This window comes from Lycorma delicatula, chromosome 1 (genome assembly GCF_047948215.1).
Source record: "Lycorma delicatula isolate Av1 chromosome 1, ASM4794821v1, whole genome shotgun sequence".
Classification (NCBI taxonomy): domain Eukaryota; kingdom Metazoa; phylum Arthropoda; class Insecta; order Hemiptera; family Fulgoridae; genus Lycorma; species Lycorma delicatula.
The window spans coordinates 258,553,100-258,572,338 of record NC_134455.1 but is presented as its reverse complement, the minus strand read 5'-3'; the positions used below and the strand labels follow the sequence as shown (position 1 = coordinate 258,572,338).

The 19,239-nt window shown below is 31.9% G+C and overlaps 1 protein-coding gene across 2 annotated transcripts in view; it reads left to right on the top strand.

The window, feature by feature from the left end:
* LOC142318298 (uncharacterized) overlaps positions 1-19,239 on the top strand; it is an 85,728-nt gene that overhangs the window by 11,769 nt on the left and 54,720 nt on the right. For both annotated transcript variants that reach the window (XM_075354870.1, XM_075354869.1), the window contains exon 2: positions 17,008-17,147. The gene's annotated coding sequence lies outside the window, so the exon portion shown is untranslated. The remainder of the gene's footprint in view (positions 1-17,007; positions 17,148-19,239) is intronic.

The window sequence follows — 19,239 nt, the reverse complement described above, 5'->3', positions numbered from 1 at the left end:
TAAATGCATGAACAGTCCATATCTCTCAAGACTTTACATAAACATAAATAATCTATTCGAGATAAAAGAATTGGTGATATATTTTTTGAAGATATCTTGGAACGAAAAACAGAAAATATCTTTTAATGATTTCATAAATGATACATTGTTAAGAGTATACATAATATTATATTTTATAAGTTTGAACCGTTGAGTCCGTGGGCTGATGGAAGAAGGCTGGAAGAAGACTGCCGGAGTGTAGTGTGGAGCCAGCTTATATAGTGTGAATGGAGCTGCTGAATCATCAGGAGCTGAGTGTATCCAAAAGGAGCTGTGTGAACTGTACGAAGCTGAGTGAATCTAAAAGGAGCAGTGTAAGCTGTACAGAGCCGCTGAATCGTCAGAAGCAGAGTGTGAACTGATAGAAAGACCTTTAAATTTTAATGTCCTTAAATAAATTTTTAATTATATGTACTGAGTCTGAACAGTGAGACAGCCAGAAATTATCACAAGAGATGTATGCATCAATGATTTTGTTGGCTCTTGGAAATAGATTGTGAAGGGATGAACTGTTGCCTGTGCATTGTTGCAGTGGATACCTTGGGCTGCATCCTGGAGAATGAATGAATAGTTCTAAATGAAGACGCAGATTACAAGATATTCATTTTTTACATACTACTTCAGATGGGTGAGGTAACTGTACGGTTAACTAGCAAGAAATGAGTGTTGAAGAAGTTTTGGAAGTTTTTCAAAAAGTATACTGATGAATCCTTCAGTAGATTTGACTAACGTCTCAAGAGATGTTCTTTTTTCAACTTGTATCCACTGTTTGTAGGTGATGTTTTCAATGCAGTTGAGGTTGAAAGCTTCCTCAGTCCTTCTTTGACTTTTTCAAACCCAGGACAATTTTTGTAATTTCTAAAGTGTTTGCTTCACTGGACTAGCACACACAACATATGTCATAATATCTTTGTAAGACTTAATTGTTCTATCACCTTCTATCAGTTTTTTCATTCTACAATGCATAACCATCAGTTTTGCATTTTGGTGCATTATACATACACAAAGACTGTGGGTTCCACTTGCACCTGCAAGAACACAGCACTAAGGTCTGAGTTAATATAACTTTGAAGATCCTATTTTCAACAATGGATACCTCTGTTTAAACATGTAAAAGTTTCATGGAGATTGCACAGAATTAATTTTTTTTGAACATGCTCTCAGGTTTTTCTTACAGGAATTACGACTTGATTTTTCAATTTGATCTTCCATTTATCTTAGAGAAATAATTTTTTTTTCCGAGCATCATTTGACTTATTTTCTCACTTTCATACAGATCAGTTACTTTTTCTGCAGTTTCAAAATCTAAAGTTCTACCAGTTTAGGATCAGGCCATAACATGGCATGACACCTTTTTCTTTAACCAGGCTTTTAGCTTTCCTTGCAGTGTAGTCTAATACTCCAAATTCATCTTGAATGTTTTTAAAGCCCAGTTTTTAGGGAGAATTGTCAATATTTGCATCCTGATGCTCTTGTCATCTGTAATATTAAACTTTTCCTTCAATTGGTTGATGATTTCATGGTTAGAGAGAGAGGAATAGCATCTTGTTCAGAATCTGAATTCATGTTCAATATTTTGCTTTTGAACACTACTGCTGGTTTCATAAGCTTTTCCTGAGGGTATTTTCTCTTGTTTTTTCTGAACAGGTGATTCATTTAATAGTCAAACTCTTGTTCCAAGCATTTACAGCTTCATCTTTTTCTGGGGAACACAAAGGATCTAATTGTTGAAATTCTTCATCAGAAGTAGACTCTTCAGCATTATTTTTAGCAGTTGCTTCTAACTGTTTGTGGCAACTATCACAAATTTTGTAACCTTGATTAAGAAAAGTAAATGCTTGCACCAAGTTCTTGCTTACACTTCTCAGGTATTTCTTACAGGAATTATGACTTGATTTTTCAAATGGATTGCAACAGTACATTTTACTGAAGTTCTAGAAGTTGATTGTTCGATGCTGGTCACTGTATTCTGGTCCAAAGCCGTGATGAATTAAAACTCCAAACCTGTAGGGAAAGGCAAGCTCAGTTAACAAAGAGTTACTGAAAAATCTGAAAAAAAAAATTTTTTTGCATCACTTTTATGATCAAGTCTCTTGGGGAGTACACCACTGAACCTTCTGTTCCAGATATGATCCAGGCTGAATATTATTTTAATTGTCTCAGGATAAAACATGTACATTCTTTTGCCGGCACTGGAAGTGCATGTCATGAAATACTACTCTTTTGCCTCATCAAGTGACCCAGTCTGGAAGACGGGAAGGGGAGGATTTTCATTGATTGAATCTCAGTTAGCAATTGCCGCATAGGGAGTACAATTGGATTGTTCTGCTGTACCTAATGATTATAAAATCACTTTTTAACATGATATCATTGCAATCCCATAATGAAGTGTTTATCACGTATTGAATACATTAGGAAGCAAAAAATATATTTTAAAAAAATACAGTTTTGGATATATTCAAGGTCATATAATGTTTTTGGTGGCCTTGAACTATTAATATCACAGAAGCTTGTCAAGTGATATGTCATATAAAAGCACATTTCATGAGCTTTAAACTGACACCAAAATGAGTTTTCTATCTCATATAGGAGCTGAAAAATGTATTCTTTTGTAATTACTTAAACCTTGCGTTTTGCAATCTTTTTACTTTTTACAGGGTCCTACACAAAACAGTGAGTGACTGAGAAATCTGAAAAAAATTTTGTATCACTTCATGGGTAGAGTAAATTTTATTTGGCTTACTGGACATGAATCTGAGAAGTGCATTTATTTTCCTTGATTTGATGTGGCCTATCACAATTTTGTTAATTTTATCTTGCTTGCTTAAAATGTGTATGTATAGCATGTCCAGGCTTTTAATACTGTTTGGTGGTTGTGTTTTAATTAACCACATATCTCAGGAATGGTCGAACTGAGGCTGTACAAGACTACATTTCATTTACACTCATACATATCATCCTCTGAAGTATTATCTGTAAGGTAATTACCGGAGGCTAAACAGGAAAAAGAAAGAAAGGTTTTTAATACTGAAATTAATATATAAATTAAAAATATATATGTACACAAATCAAGATTTTCAATTTTACAATATTATTTTTCATTATTTTGTTCAATATTATTGAATATTATTATATTATTGATTTTCAGTATTATTTTTTATTATTAAACTATGCTGTTTACATACACTATGGCAAACATTTTGAGCAGTTTATAAGTTGGTTTAATTGTTTGTATTTATTGTTTTTCTAAAATATTTATAATTCTTTTGTTTGTAATATTGAAAATTTTTAACTAGGTTTTATACGTAGTTAAAATCTGCCATATTTTATGTTTTGTTTTTAATAAACTTTGAAATTATTACGGTTGAGTTTAGTTTCCATGGTCTTTATTCAAGGAATTTTACTCAAAATCAAATTCTTTATAAGTTTCGTTTCAAACTTTTACGTGTTTATTAACAATTTAACAAAGTTATTTAGGCCAAACATGTAGTAAGTTTTTCGAGCCCAATCTTTTGTCTTGCCCCCTTGATTTTTTTAAAACTATTAAAAATAGAGTTCTGGAATCTATTTTTAAGAAACCTTTTTAGGTCAGATTTAATCGAAAACCTCAATATTTAGGTCCCAAGAATTATTGTCTGGCTTAATTTTACCAAAAGGTGCAGAAATCAGGGCGAAGCCTTTTGTCGACACTCGCTAACGAAGTGTTAACGAAACTTCGTTTACGCGAATTTTCACCACTAGAACATGTCTTGAAAATTTGTTACATTGTTAGTGAATCATTCTGAATATGTATAGTGATCATTCTTTTTATTTATTAAAGGTGTATATAAAAACCGTTTTAAGAATTCAGGGGATAGTCCAACGCATCATAGTAAAGAAAAAAAAACATTTTATCAACATATGTCCGAAAACGCTTAGTTTGCTGGCTGTCTGCCATTTTGTATTTTTAACATAAAAATTTATTTCTCAGGAATGGTTAATCGCGTAGAGTTGAAATTTCGTATACTCCTAGGGTACCTAGAGGTTTACTTGTATAAAAATAATGAACCTGAGCTCCCGATCCATTTCAAAATGGCGCCGATGTAAAATTTTTAATTGTTAATATCTTTGCAACCGCTGGTTTATTTAAATGTTAAATTAAAAAAATGTTAAACGTTTTATGATAAAGAGAATGACACCTTATGTATTCCAATGCGTTCATAAATAAGAAAGTTATGGCAAAAATTCTTGTGAGTCGCTGGATTAAAACACCAGTTTTCATTTTCTTTTTCGGAAAAAAATTAAATAGCTCGACACAATCTCAATTGGAATAATTGTTTTAATGTTTTCGTCTAATAAGTTATTATAATTTAACAATATTGAAAATATTGCAATAAAATACTGAAATCATGAAAATATTATTATAATAAATAATATTAATATTGAAATTAATTTACATTAATCGTTTTTCGTTTAATGAACAGTTACTGGTTTTTAAATAAATTCTTTTTTCTATTAAAATCAATTTAACAACTATAGATTACTGTATCAGATACTAAAACATTAATAAAGAAACTACAGTAGCTGTTAAAGATCGCGGCCCTCGTTCAAAATACATGCTTGCACCCAAGTGTTTTTTCCTTGACTGCCGGACTCCCAAATATGTCAGATGTCTAACGAATCCTCTCAGTCTCATTTAGAATTCTTGTGCGCAATTCTTCTATGGTATCCATGAGGTTGTCGTATACAAGTATCTATACAAGAGGATTGAGATCGGGAGACCTTGCAGGCCATGCTATTGGACCTCCTCGATCAATCCGTCTGTTTAGATACGCGTTCTTTAGGTGATCACGAACTTGTCCTGTAATGAGCCTGACCCCCATTCAGCATGAACTACATTTTGTTGCGTTTGTTTAATGGCAAACCTTCGAGTAGAAATGGAAAATCAGCTGTCAAGAAATGTAAATATATTTTACCATTGAGCATTTCAGGCAAAAAAACAGACAAATAAAGGCACCCAGAATACCAGCCCATACGTATACAGAAAACTGATATTAGTGACTGTTCTCTGAAATGGCATGAGGGGTTTCAGTTGACCACATGTGCGTATTAGGAATGACCAATCTTGTAAATTACATTAAAAAAATTTGGATTTGTACATTTTCGGGTAAGCCAATGGCATAGCCAAACCGCCGAACCCAGTGTGTATAATCTTGAGATAAAGTAGCTAGTATTCGCTGATAGTAATATGCATGGAGTTGCTGCTCATGCAAAATCTTCCAAACTGTCGTATTACTTACACTGAACTCCAAGGTCAGCTTTCTAGTACTCGTACTTTTTTCGGGGTGGTAAGATATTTCATCTAACACACCCTCCTGGAATTCGGGTGTACATATTAAACTTTGTAGTCCTGATTTACACGTCTTTCAGGTTTTAAGCTTACTGTATCTGAACCGTCTATGGACACTCGATTGGGAAAGTGTTCCTGATGTAGCTGTATTGCAACGTGAGAGACCGTATGTTAAAGGCATATCAACCATTTCTAAGTTAGTTTAAATATGATTCGCGTTATACTTGGCAATAGAAATAAGATGTGATAAAGAAATTCATGCAGCACAGATCAGTGTATACATTTTGTCAATAGCAAAAGACAAACTGGTATTAGTTTTTATTTAAATTTTATGTAATTAACAATGACTTGTTATTAACAATTTGAAATGGCTTGAAGTAACTGTTAATGACTTGTTTTAATGCAAATTATTTTTCAATATTAATATTATTTATTATAATAATATTTTCATGATTTCAATATTTTATTGTAATATTTTCAATATTATTGTAATCTATTACATGAAAACTTTAACAAAATTATTCCAGTTGAGATTTTGCCTAACTGTTTAATTTTATTCAGGAGGAAATGAAAACTGGTTTTTTAATCTAGTGACTCCAATAAGTTTTACCATAACTTTCTTATTTATGAACGGATTTAAATACGTAAGGTGTCAGTCTCTTTGTAATAAAACGTTTAATATTTTTTGTCATAACATAACTTTAAATAAACAAGCGGATGAAAAGATATTAACAATTAAAAAGTTTACATCGGCGCCATTTTGAAATGGATTGAGAGATCAGGTTCATTATTTTTATACAAGTAAACCTATAGGCACCCTTGTAAAGAAATTTCAACTCTATACGATTAATCATTCCTGAGAAATAAATTTTTATGTTAAAAATACAAAACGGTAGATAGTCGGTGAGCTAAGCGTTTCCGGAAATACGTTAATGTAAAGTTTTTTTCTTTGTTTTGATGTGATGGACCATCCCTTGAATTCTAGAAACGGTTTTCATAAACATTCTGTATATAAAGATGTATCACAAATTTCTCCCCTGACTTTCATAACGTATTCTACTCGTGAAAAAGATTATTGTAAACATGTCCTAAAATGTTTCTTTTGCGAGTTCGTCTAGTGAAAGATTTCGCTCGGATTTCAGCTACCCCGGTGAAGTGATGTCGTACTTAAGGACGTTAATTTAGGGACAGGAGTAGTGATTTCTTGTTGTTTTTTGACTTGAAAAATTGAATAAAATATGTTCCAGAACCGTATTTACAATAGCTTTTGAGAAATCTGGGGTGAAAAGCAATAAATTGGGGTAAAAAATCCTGTTTTTTATGTTTGACATACAATAACTTTGTTAAATGTGTAATAAACACATCTTTAAACACAACTTTTAAACTTAAGTTGTAGAGAATTTAATTCTGAACAAAATGGTGTAAGATAAGTTAAACAAAACAAAGAAAAGTAACAAACAAGTGTCAAAAAAGTAATTTTTTAATTTAAAGAAAAAGTAAATTCTTTTTTGGTAATGTGAACAAATTGAAAAACTAAATTACTTTTAAAAATTAAAACAAAAATTGGAAATTACACAACAATTGCAGAATAAAAATAATTTAAATAAAAGTTACTTAGATAATAATTTTTCTAGTAGACAGAAATACAATAAATTATTTGAAAAATTATTATTTCAAAGTTGGCAATAAAAAATAACAGCTGATCAAAAATCCGCAGTATTGTATTAATGATAAAATCATTCTGTAAGATACGTTATATCGGGTATTGTGAACTGTGCTGTTGTTAGCAAAGGATTTCTGTGAATTTTAGTTTGAACGTGATCGGTTTGCCATTGAAGTAAGGTTGTACTTTTTACAGCAGAGGAATACGCTGATGTGGTATTCATTTTAGGTGTGTGCAATGGTAATGCTACAGCTGGTGCAGTAGAATATGAAATACGTTTTCCGAATCGCAAGATTCCAGATCTCTTGCCGGCCTACGTGGCGCGAGTGGTGGTGTCTCTGCCTTTTATCTGGTCCCGGGTTCGAATCTGGTCAGGCATGGCACTTTCATTCAAAACTACCATTTCATCGCATCCTTTGAAGCAATACCTAACGGGTGGTCTCGGAGGCTAAAAGAAAGAAAAGGATTCCAGATCCCAAAACAAACAATTAGTGCGACTTTTCGCAATCTTCGGGAAACAGGTTCACTACCTAGTATTCGTACAGGCTACGAACGATTCAGCACCACGCTGTTATTGATGAAATTATTATCGATGCAGTTGAGTGCAGTATCGTCAGTACACAACGTCTTTCTAAGCGGATCGGCATTTCGCATTAGATGGTTTGGAGGACACTGAAACAAAACAAGTTTCATCCTCATCATAAACTACCAATTCAACATCTACACCCAGGAAACGGTCCGTTTAGCTTGGAGTTCAACAACTGGTGGATTACAAATTGACAAATCTAAAGTTTGTTTTGTTTACTGGCGAGGTAAACACTTACACATCTTGATTCCCCCCTGAGGGGAGAAGATCCCGTCTCGTAGCGTGTCAGGTCGCTACACCATCCCCTCCGTTCCTAGCCAGTGTGGCTTTTAACGGTGAATAATTTACATAGCGAGCATGCATGGAAAGAAGTAAATCCTCATGAAATGGTGTGAAAGACAATTTTCAACACTGATTTAGTATCAATGTATGGTGCAGCCTTCTTCACAGTCAGTTGTCTGGACTGTTCATATTACCTGTCCACTTAAATGATGAGGTCTACTTGCACTTTCTTCAAGAAGAATTGCCGCAGCTGCTTGTCCCTCTAGTGCTGAAATGCAAAGTATGCTTTCAGCATGATGGCGCACCTCCCCACTTCTCTTGTGCCGTTTCCACTTGTATAAATCATAATTTTCCTGAAAAGTGGATCGGTCATGTATGTCCACATTCCTGGCCACCAAGATTGCTTGATGTAACACCTTTAGATTTTTGTGTCTGGAGAATGATGAAAAATATTATATACAAAACTAAAATATGTTTTCATGATGAATTGTCCGCATTATGGATGCTGCTGAGGAACTTAAGGACAGCTCTGAAAAAATAAAACTAGCAACAAAAGCACTGCAGAAGCATACCAAGAAATGTGTTTAAAATGGCTGGCTCATTTTTGAACATTTATTATAAAATGGTACATACAATGCACTATGGTCTAGTGTACAATTTCTAAATAAAATTCGAATTTTCCTAAACTTTCCTTGTTTTATTCAACGTATCTTACACCATTTTGTTCAGAATTAAATTCTTTGCAAGTCTGGTTTAAAAGTTTTATTTGGTTAAAAGTTCTAACATAAAAAACAGGTTTTTTTTTACCCCAATTAAGGCTTTTCACCACAGATTTCTCAAAAGCTACTGCAGGTGTGGTTCTGGGATGTATTTTATTTAATTTTTCAAGTCAAAAAACACAAGGAATTGCTAATTCTGCTCCTTAATTAATGCCCTAAAGATTTCAATACAACCTCATTTCATCTGGGTAGTGGAAATCCAAGCGAAATCTTTCACTAGCCGTAACTTGCAAATGAAACATTTTAGGACATAAGTTTATAATAAACTTTTTCCATTAATTTCATGAGTAGAATAGGTTATAAAAGTCCTGAGAGAGCTTTGTGTTATACTGTATATAATTAAAAGTAAATTTGCGTAACAAAAGGAAGTAAAGTGTTTCATTCTAAGACAGAAGATCGGGATGGCATCATTACTGTTTAAAAATATGAACTTTGGAATAGAAATAAATTAAATATTATTTTTTTGAGTTGCATGTAGGGAATCGCACAGTGAGGAGAATCACATTTTAGCGTCATACTTGGGTAAAACCAGAACAGTCTGTAAAAATTCTTGCAGAATCTTAACAGTCTTGAATGATTACATTCAGATTAGTGGTAGGTTTAGAAATCAAATAAGAAGTAGTAAACCCTCTTGCAGATTAATATTAATGCTGATCAAAATATGGTTATGAATTTTGTTTAATGATAAATTTTACAATTTACTGATGGAAAACATATGTGGTTAGCAACAGTGATACTGAATGAAAAATACATCATTTGGTTACAGAGAAATTAAAAAACTTCCTTTGCAAATACAAGGGTAATGCTAAATGGAGTAACTAATTTACAATTTTCTTATATTTAAAAAAAGAACTGAGTAAACAGTTAAGTGCAAACAGTCTTTAAAATTGTACAAATAAAATAATGTAGAAATATGTTTCTTTAAAATAATCCAGTATGCCTTTTGTTGAGGGATTTTTATATAATCGTTGCTGCTTAGATTAACACTATTAATGCTTTCTGTGTTTGTATGGACTAAATTTCTAACCTAGGTAAAGATGCAGTTAGTTTAAATTGGATTTGAATGCTTATTGGTATATATGAATTTTGGCCATTGGGATTTACCTTTATGTTGTAGAGTCATGGAATTAATTGCTTAATTTTGGACAAGACTAACTGCCATTCTGTATCTAAGCTTGCAGCTTGTTTGAGGCTAGTCTTATGAAAAATAAATTAGGTGAGTGCAGACCACTCCCAGAAAATATGAAAATTATTTGTTCTGAAAGGATATATTAAAAAAATCCTAGAAATGACATCATTTGGAGAATTCAGCATCAAATTTAAAATGTATTAAAGATAAAAATTGATAAATTATACAAATTATTCCAGAAAAGCAGGAAAAAAAAATTTAATGAAACCATTGTATTATATGGAAAAAATAACACCCAAAATAGATGTAGATCAAATACAAAATTTGATTTTATACAATTGATGTTTCTTAACCGTCTCAAATCTGGCACTGTTGAAGGAGCTGCTTATAAACTACCATCAAATGAGTTAAATAAAAAATCTAAAAATATTACGAAAATGTCTTAGAAAGTAAAGTTATTTTATAATATTTGCTTTTTTCAGAAGATTAGCCACATTATGCAATGTTGGTGAATTGATAAGCTAACGAGCTGATGAATTGTGAAATATACTGACGGGCCAAAAATCACTACCCATTGAAAACATTAACATAATCTTGGTGGTTGTCCTGTCGATTTTAAATTTCCCTCCTTTTGTTTTCATGTTAAAATAATTGATGTAAACACTAGAGTGCATTGCTATTCAGTCAGATTCATGGATAAAAATACTATTCAGAATGATGGGTCATGGAATGTTCCATCAACACGGAAGTCAATCTAAAATCTACAAAACGTTATGAAGAAAATGGATCTGCAACAACTGTCCCAGGCTAGATAGGCCATTATTAAGTGACGAAACTAAGTTTAATATTTTTTACAACGGGTTATTCAGAGCCCTAAAAGTGTACTTTTTGGTTGCCTCTTGAATAGAATGTTTCAAGACTTTCTATTTAGAGAATTTTACATCAGCCCCCAAATTCAAACATTACATACCTCATCTCATATGTGCGCTATTAGAAGATGATGCTGTTGGAAGGCTTCAATTTTGAAGAAGTATTAAATGAGATAAAGAAAGTGAAATTGAGTTGTACTGATTGGTGTACAAAGAATCAGTGAATTGTATTTGAGAAGTAGTTAAATCAACCAGATTTTACTGTTTGGGATGATATCTCATGCCATGAAGTTCTTGGGTCTTGGGTTTTTAATAGAACAGTCATTGCAGAAAAGTTCCCAGAAATGTTAGAGCTACCTATGTTATTCCAGATGAAGTTGAACTATAAGTTCAACTTCATTTTCAATATGATTGTTCTCCACCACATTGTGCTTTAGTTGTGGGAGATTATGTTGAATTGTTTGATGGCAAAGCTATTGGGAACAATGGATGTGCCATCTAGATTACCAGACCTAGGTAGATTTTTACTTTTTAAGATGAATTCATGAAAAATAATTGTGGCGAAAAGTCTGTGGTACATAACCACAAATAATTAAGGACTGAAGTAGCTATTGAAAATGATTTTGAAGTTATTGATTCAAATTTGTGATTGTGTAAATGTACTTTTAATGCTCCAAATCTAAATGTGTAATAGGAAAACAGGTAGAGAAACAGTGCGATAAATAATTATATGGGTTAATAAAGTGCTAATTCTGAATTCAATTTCTAGGGTGTTTTTTCCATTATACTTTACAGTGTGCAGTGATTATTGGCCATGTAGTATGTGGACAGAATGTGTATGAATTTTTTTTTGTGTGTAAAACAAATAACTACAAACAAAAATTTATATAAACATACAAAATAAACAGCAAGCTCACTGCAGATTTTTCAATTTACGTAAAAACTACTTTTCGATCCTTGGATTATCATCAAATCATCATATTTATACTTCATGCTAAACCGGGAAAAATTGTATATAAATTTCATAAAAGTAAAATAATTAACTAATTATGAATCAATGAATTCAAAAAGTAGTTTTATGTAAATTGGTAAGTTTGCAATCTATCTTGAAATATTTGTGAGTTATTTTTCCTGATAGTTATTGATGACTGATTTTTATGTACATTATATAAATATAAATAAGATGTTACTTAAAATTTTTTGTAATAACAATATTTAAATAAATCAGCAGTTGAAAAGCTATTAACAGTTAAAAAGTTCACAAGGCTGCCATTATTCTTATACAAGTTAACTAAAAGTAATTAGCTGCAGTGCTGTTCAAACCTATCTAAATCTCACTTCAGCACTAGCCTTACTAGCCTAATACTAACCTAGTACTAGCCTAGAGTTATGGCTAAATCTTGACAAAATTTCTTTCCAAGATTTATTTTTAGTTTCCAGAACCATCTTTTTATGCACATTCATTGTACAAAGACTGACAAGCTGATTTTTTTTTCTGCCATTGTTGACTGTAACCAAGTTTTTGCCCTGCGTAAGGTGCTGAAGGATCTTTTGGTAGTGTATGTTGTGCAGGACTGTGCAAGTGAGATAAGTAGTGCCTGTTTTATGGATGCGTAGAACAGTTGGGTTTTCTATCTATTGCAGCTAGTTCTATCGCCTTCAGTTGAGCATTTGGCACATTTTTTCCTTTCCATTGATTGTACCACAGTTCAGCTTCACCAAGGAAATCATTCAAATTGTAGTAACTACAAAAACTTGCAGTTGTTTTAAAAAAATCCTCATACGTCATATCAAGCAGTACGTGAGGGTGCAATGTAAGCAGTGAGAATGCGGGCAGGTTCTCCTCAGAAAAATGCTGTTCCAGAGATATTATTAATGAATCTATGTACAGAATAATTAGTTATCTTCTCCAAAACTCGCTAGGAGTCTGTGCTAGTGGATTTGCACAATGTTTCTGCTGATTTATGACTCGCATATTGGAATTTAAGATGGTTGGCGATTATTTCAGCCTCTGCTATAACACTTTAACTTTCAACACCCGCATTTCCATAGTGTTTTCTCATGATATCTGTGATTTTTTTAATGTGATTTGCACATTGAAATAAGTCCACAATTGTTGACTGAAGAGCATTTCCCACCGGCTGCAGGAGTGCTGAATATTTTACTATGAGACAAACATTAATAATGAATTCTGATTTTGTAGCAGCACAATGCATTTGAAAAGCAGCTTTTCTTGTTGCGTTGTTACTGCGTGTTAGTTTTTCAAGCGCCATAACAATTTTTACATAATGTTTCTTGAATGTGGTGATATTTTTATATTTTTCAGATTGACAGGTTTCACAGAGCATTGGTATATTTGGTATGCATTTTCGACAAAGGGCTGATTCTCAGAAGAATCTTATTATCTCTTTTATTGTGGAGACTGTATTTCGTATCACTGCTAGTTAGTTAAGTCATACAACTAAGTTCAGTTTGTGACAAGTACAGTGAAAGTATAATGCTCTTGTATAGTTTTCTATAATAATTTTTTGGATATCACCATCCTTTCCTTTCCTGTCATACTGGAACACCCATCGTATCTAGTCCAACGCACTTTTTCTGGATCAAGGCATGCCTACTTTTTCTATAAAGTTGTTAATTGCAGATACTACAGATTTTGCATTCATGTTGGTCAATTCTAGAAAACCTAGAAATTCCTTACAAACCATCATCTTTTCTTCATCAAAAAATCTAACACCAATGGAAAGTTTCTCCTTCCCTGATATGTCACTGCTCTTATCTGCCAGGATATTGTAAGCACATGCTTTCTTTATGTCAGTAGTGATGTCATCTCTAATGATGTTGCCACATAGGCCAATTATTTCATTTTGAATCCATGGTGACAAGTAAGTGGCATTTTTTGCACCCTTTTCTATGTGCTCTTTTAAAATGAGGTCACCAGCGTCAGTTGTGAGTTTGATCAAGTCTTCAAAAACACCTTCATGATTTTCTTTGCCCTCAAAGGTAGGTCTTGTGTACCACAAAACATATCAGTTGAAATTATTGATGCAGCAATTTTCTTGTTAGTGGACAGAAATCAGTTGTACATCGAGCATATTTTCAACAAAACATTTTGCTGCTGTGGCTGCCAATTTGTGCCACTGAGATAATGTGTGAGATATGGCAAATTTGTGCATTTCTTCGTAGTGAGTAAAGGGCCTCACTATGAAAGTACCTAAAACACCATGTACCATGTACATTAGTTGGTGGAAACAGTACACAGTAAATGCACAATGCTTTCTTTAATTTCTTTGAATACACCAGCCAAGGAGCTTAATCCGGCAAGCAGCTGTATTTGAATTTTCTTTTTAATTGCACAGCATCCTTAATCCTTTTCAAAGTCATAACTTGAGATGGTGACCAACAGTTTTTTAAAACTTCCATTTTTTGGTATGAGGTCATACTAAACAAAAGTCCAAGCCAGTGACCCACATCATTATAAAAATACATTTGATCCTGTACACCAGAACCAGATGGTAACGAAGATCCACTTGATTTTTCACCAACATTCTGCTTCGATTTCTCTTCTCTGCTGCTATCACTTTTGTTACCCCTTTTATCTTGTTGCTTCTTTTTTTGTTTCTCTAAAAGAAATAAATAACTATTGCTACACTTCCAAAAAAATTAAAGCAACTAAGAATTTAAGCCTCTGAACAGACTATTAGAAACTTCAAGTTTAAAAATGTTTTTTTATTGTCTCCATACAATAATTTTTCTCAATTACATAATTTTGAAAATCCATAAAAAATTCTTTTTGTCCGTGAAAATTTTTCTTAACCTAAATATGAGTTGAGTTTCAAAACCATCTAAAAATACACAAACTGGTGGAATGATTAAAAATAACAGACTGTGGTTGTGTAAAGAATGAAATTAATGTGAACTAACATGGTTCTGATTTGAGGTTAGACATTTTTATGTCATTATTGTGTTGTGTGTAACATAGTGATTGAGCTTTTGTAGTGATTGAACTTGATCACAATAAAAATTGGGCTATTATGAATTTTAAACCATTCATTATTTATTAGTTATCAAACTCTTAATGTTTTTTATTATTGAATGGTGGTACTTTTTAATAAACCTTTAATATTTTGTACAAATTTGTTTTGTTATTTGCAACTAGCAAAAGTAGCTAGTTGCAATATGAACCATTTCAAAATTCAAAATCATCTAATTAAGCAAAACTGCTGCAAAAGTAGCTAATTACAATGTTATATTATTGAAGTGTGGTGTACTTGTTATTATTTCCTTATTTAGTATTGTATGATTTTTCTTAAAATTTCAATAATAAAGACATCAAAATCACTATATTACAACCAAAAATCAGTTTTTGCATTTTCTGAACCTTTTAGGTTGCTTTAATTAGATTGTTTTGCTAATCATCAACTCAAATGAAAATAATATAGATACATACCTTTTGTGCTAAAAACTTTTTTAATATCCATTTCAGATTGCTATTCAGGTTGCAGTCTGAACATGCTCAACTCACTCAACTGACTCGCACTGATTGCAGTGCTTAAATAGGGAACAGAAGGTACTAGAACTTTCCTGCTGAATCCAACCTCGAAAATTCTGTAATCTTTAAGTTTTACCACAGACCATCCAGACCTTGAACCACCAGTTCCCCACTCATTCACCAGAGACCGTTCTGCCGTGATTCAAACATGCGTTCTTGCCGTGCAATACTATTACTACCTCTTGATATTTGATATTAATCTATAATTTTTCGTTTGAATAAATGAGCCTTGGGGGGGGGGGGTGATGGGGGTGGGCAAGCGCCCCATTTTGCCACATGTGATTATGCCTATGTTTCCTGACATATTGATATGAAGCTTTTTCTTTATTTCAATGTGAAGGACATCTTCTGAATTCCTGAAACAGTTTTTCTAACATCCTTTATTTAATACCACTTCAAAATGTGTGACGGCAGTTTATGACCCCCTCAGGTGAAACTGTTATTAATGTGTTCACATTCATATTAAAGTGTGTGAAATAAATAGAATATTATATGTGTAGTTTCACCTGAGGGAGGTCTGAACTACCATCACTCATAGAAGTGGTAAATATTGTTTAGACAAAATATACATCAAACCAAATATACATCAGGTCCCAAGTAAAATTTTGGGGCCTTTTGGTACATAAAATATTACAAAAGGTCTCAGACATGATTGACACAAAATTTGTCACTTTGAGAAAGAATGTTTAGACATTGAAATATTGTTTTATTTTCAGTGTATGAAAACACAAAATGATTAGTGTTATTTTTAATTTATTAGAGGCTTGGGTTGTTGAGAGATACTGACCTCATTGATTGAGGTTTTTATTATATTTTATTGAAAAATGATGTAGGTTGTAGATAAAGTTTAAATACTGTACCTTTTTCTCTTTGATAATGAAGGGGATTAAGAAACTTAAGAATACCTGGGTGGGGAATATAGCTCAAAGTTTCAGTATCATGAAATTTTTATTGGATATATTAAGAAATATGACAAAAAGAAGAAATCTATTTCTTTGGATGGCAAGAAGTTATGACCTTTTCTCATACACGATTTTCAATTATTTTAAAAGGTAAAAAACATTTTGAAAAAGAATGGTTTGAATATAGTGGTACTTCATTTTTTTGTTAATATAGGGAGGCTAATCATGAAATTTGGCTTCACATTCTAAGAAATACTACAAGTGTGAGGGCTTGGAGCACAATGAAAACATTGCCTTAACATGATGCTAAGAAAGACAGAGAGATTGAGAAAGAATCATGAAAGAAATATTACTGAAACAGAAACCTATAGTAAAAAAGATGTGGAAGAAAGGCTTCTCATAATAGTGATGCTTAGATATTAGAGAAAGACAATTTTTGATATGTTTTTAGTTATCCTGTCACTGACATGTTAAAAACAAATTACAAAATTGTATGGTAGAAGAGTGAGATACATTATATTCAAGAAGAGTATATACACAAATGTGAGCTATGCTAAATGCTTATTAAAATAAATTGGAAAACAACATTATGTTCAAAAATCATTAACAAAATGTTCAGTATGAAACTGTTTAGATTACAAAGTAAAATTTTCATAAAGATTTGAGTGTAATCTTGTTTTCCAGTTTAAGGAGTATGTAACATATATATATATATATATATATATATATATATTTATTTATTTATTCATAATAATATTATATTATTAAAATATTATTAATTTTATTATAAAAAAATTTGAGATGTCAAGAGTATTTATGTATTATATTGTGTCTTAACTATGCCATTGTTTAATTACAGGTTTTGTTTTTGTTTTAGGTCCAGAAAATTTATTTTTGGTTGTCGTATAATATCTTTAGCAGACATTCTTTACATTTACATCTTTTGTATTTTTAAAGACAGTAATATATCTTTTAAAATTAATTTGTGGTTCAATAACTTCTAGGATCATTAAAAAGGTGGGTATCATTTGTGTTTATTTTTTTTTTGTATTATTTTCTATTTAAATAAACGTTTTAGTACGAATTTGTTCTTTTTTACTCATTACTCTTTACTAAAAATATATTTTTAAAAATAAAAAATAAAAATTATGTACATAACATACATAAGGGGAAACTCCAATTTGAATGGTATTTTCCTACCTACTTCTCAAACCTAAAAACATAAATAAATTCATTTTCACCCACCACTCCCACTATGTGACCATGACTTTTCTGGTGACCCCTTCCTTGGGTAGGGTGGTAAAATGAAAATTCTTACTACCGTATATGTAAAAGTAATAAATATTCTTACAGCGCAGCTTGAATGGATAGAGAGGGTAGTATTCCGGTAGTTAAAGAATGAGAAGTAAAGTAAAATTCAGAAATTGGCAAGAGCCAATTTTAATAAATCAGTTTTCGAAGTCACTGAATTCAAACACAGTTGGGTGCCCTGTCACTACATGTACAACTACCAACATTTGCTAAAACATTAGCTGTATGACTAAAACATCAGCTGTTGTGGCTAATGACTGTAGCATTTGATGCATTTAAAAAAGACCACATCTGGATCTTTTGATAAAGATGCTAATTTTATCCTTTGGACAGAAATTCTACTCATTATCATAATTAAATTAAAATTTTGTTCTTTCAAATTATTGTATGAGTACATGCAACCCTGCCTTAAGAAACACAAGTACCTAATTAAATTATTGTTTCCCACTTCCACGCTGGTGTGTAGTAATTTATTCATAGTCTATAACCTTAGTTTACTAAAACCAGGAAGATTTTGCTGTTGAGTCAATCTTGCTTATCAAAATCAGAAACCAGTGAGTAAAAGTCACTAACAGTGACTTTTACTCACTGGAGGATTAGTGTTAATCCTCCATTTGTACTGTTTCAACTATTGCAGATCACTCAAATTTGTATCCCTCACTTGATTGTATTTGGGATGTTGGTTTTAAAATGTTCCGTTATATCATGATTGTGAATTAGAAGCCCAGAAAATTATATCTGTTAAATTTAATATTATTGTTTTTAGTTTTTATGATATGGTGATTATTTTGAAGGTTAACAAAAGTTTTAATTGTGGTAACCCTCAGTAACCTGGCTTTTAATCCTGAGGGTTGAAGTTGTGATTGTGATTTAATTTTATTAAAAAATAAGTAACATTTTCTGTTATTGACTGTTGTATCTCTTGGCAGATATTACATTGTAATTTAAGCCTTTGTCCAAATGTTTTTCAAGTTCTATAAATCTTTGCACCATTGATGATTTAAGTCAATATCCAGTGGGTTGTTGATAGGTTTTTGTTGACCAGAAGTAAATAAAAGGTTTTGCATTGTCTTACATAAAATTCAAATTCACATCTGCATTGGGTTTGAGCAGCAAGGCTCAGGAAGCTCATTTAGTAAGTTGAAAGTTTATTATTTCTCCTTCACTTTTTCTTTTTTGTATCATTTATCAGCACTATTAAACATTCATTTTTCATTTAATTTTTCTGATTTTTAAACTTGTATGGTAATGAAACATTTGAGTTACAGAATCCCTTCTATTTCATTTCATAAAGAATAACCTCTGAGTTATAAATTTATTGATTAAATGCTTTCAGCAGTTACTGGATAAATAGTGACTTCAGTACTTTGCAAAATCAAAATCTTCTATTTTCAGACATTAAGACTTAAAAAAACTATTTATAAAAATTGTAATCTTAAATATATTAAGAAGTAAATTAAAATAATGATCAGGTAGTTTGTAATTAATATAAGAAAGAGTATATTAGACCTCTGATTTATAGTCATGATGATTACTTGCATTAATGATCTGGAACCTTATATGCTACCTTATATCAAACAGTTTGCTTTATGGTCACTTGTCATAATGACCAACATATAATGATTCCCATGATTTACAAAAAATAAGTGATACATGAATACACAAAGAAAAGAGATCCTGTTATTATCTGTATGTCTTTGTGATAGCAAGGATGTCTCATCTAATTTTTCCCTTAGTTGATAGCAGGAACAACACCTTATTGTTTGGTATTAGACAATGAAAGTGTATGCCCAACCTT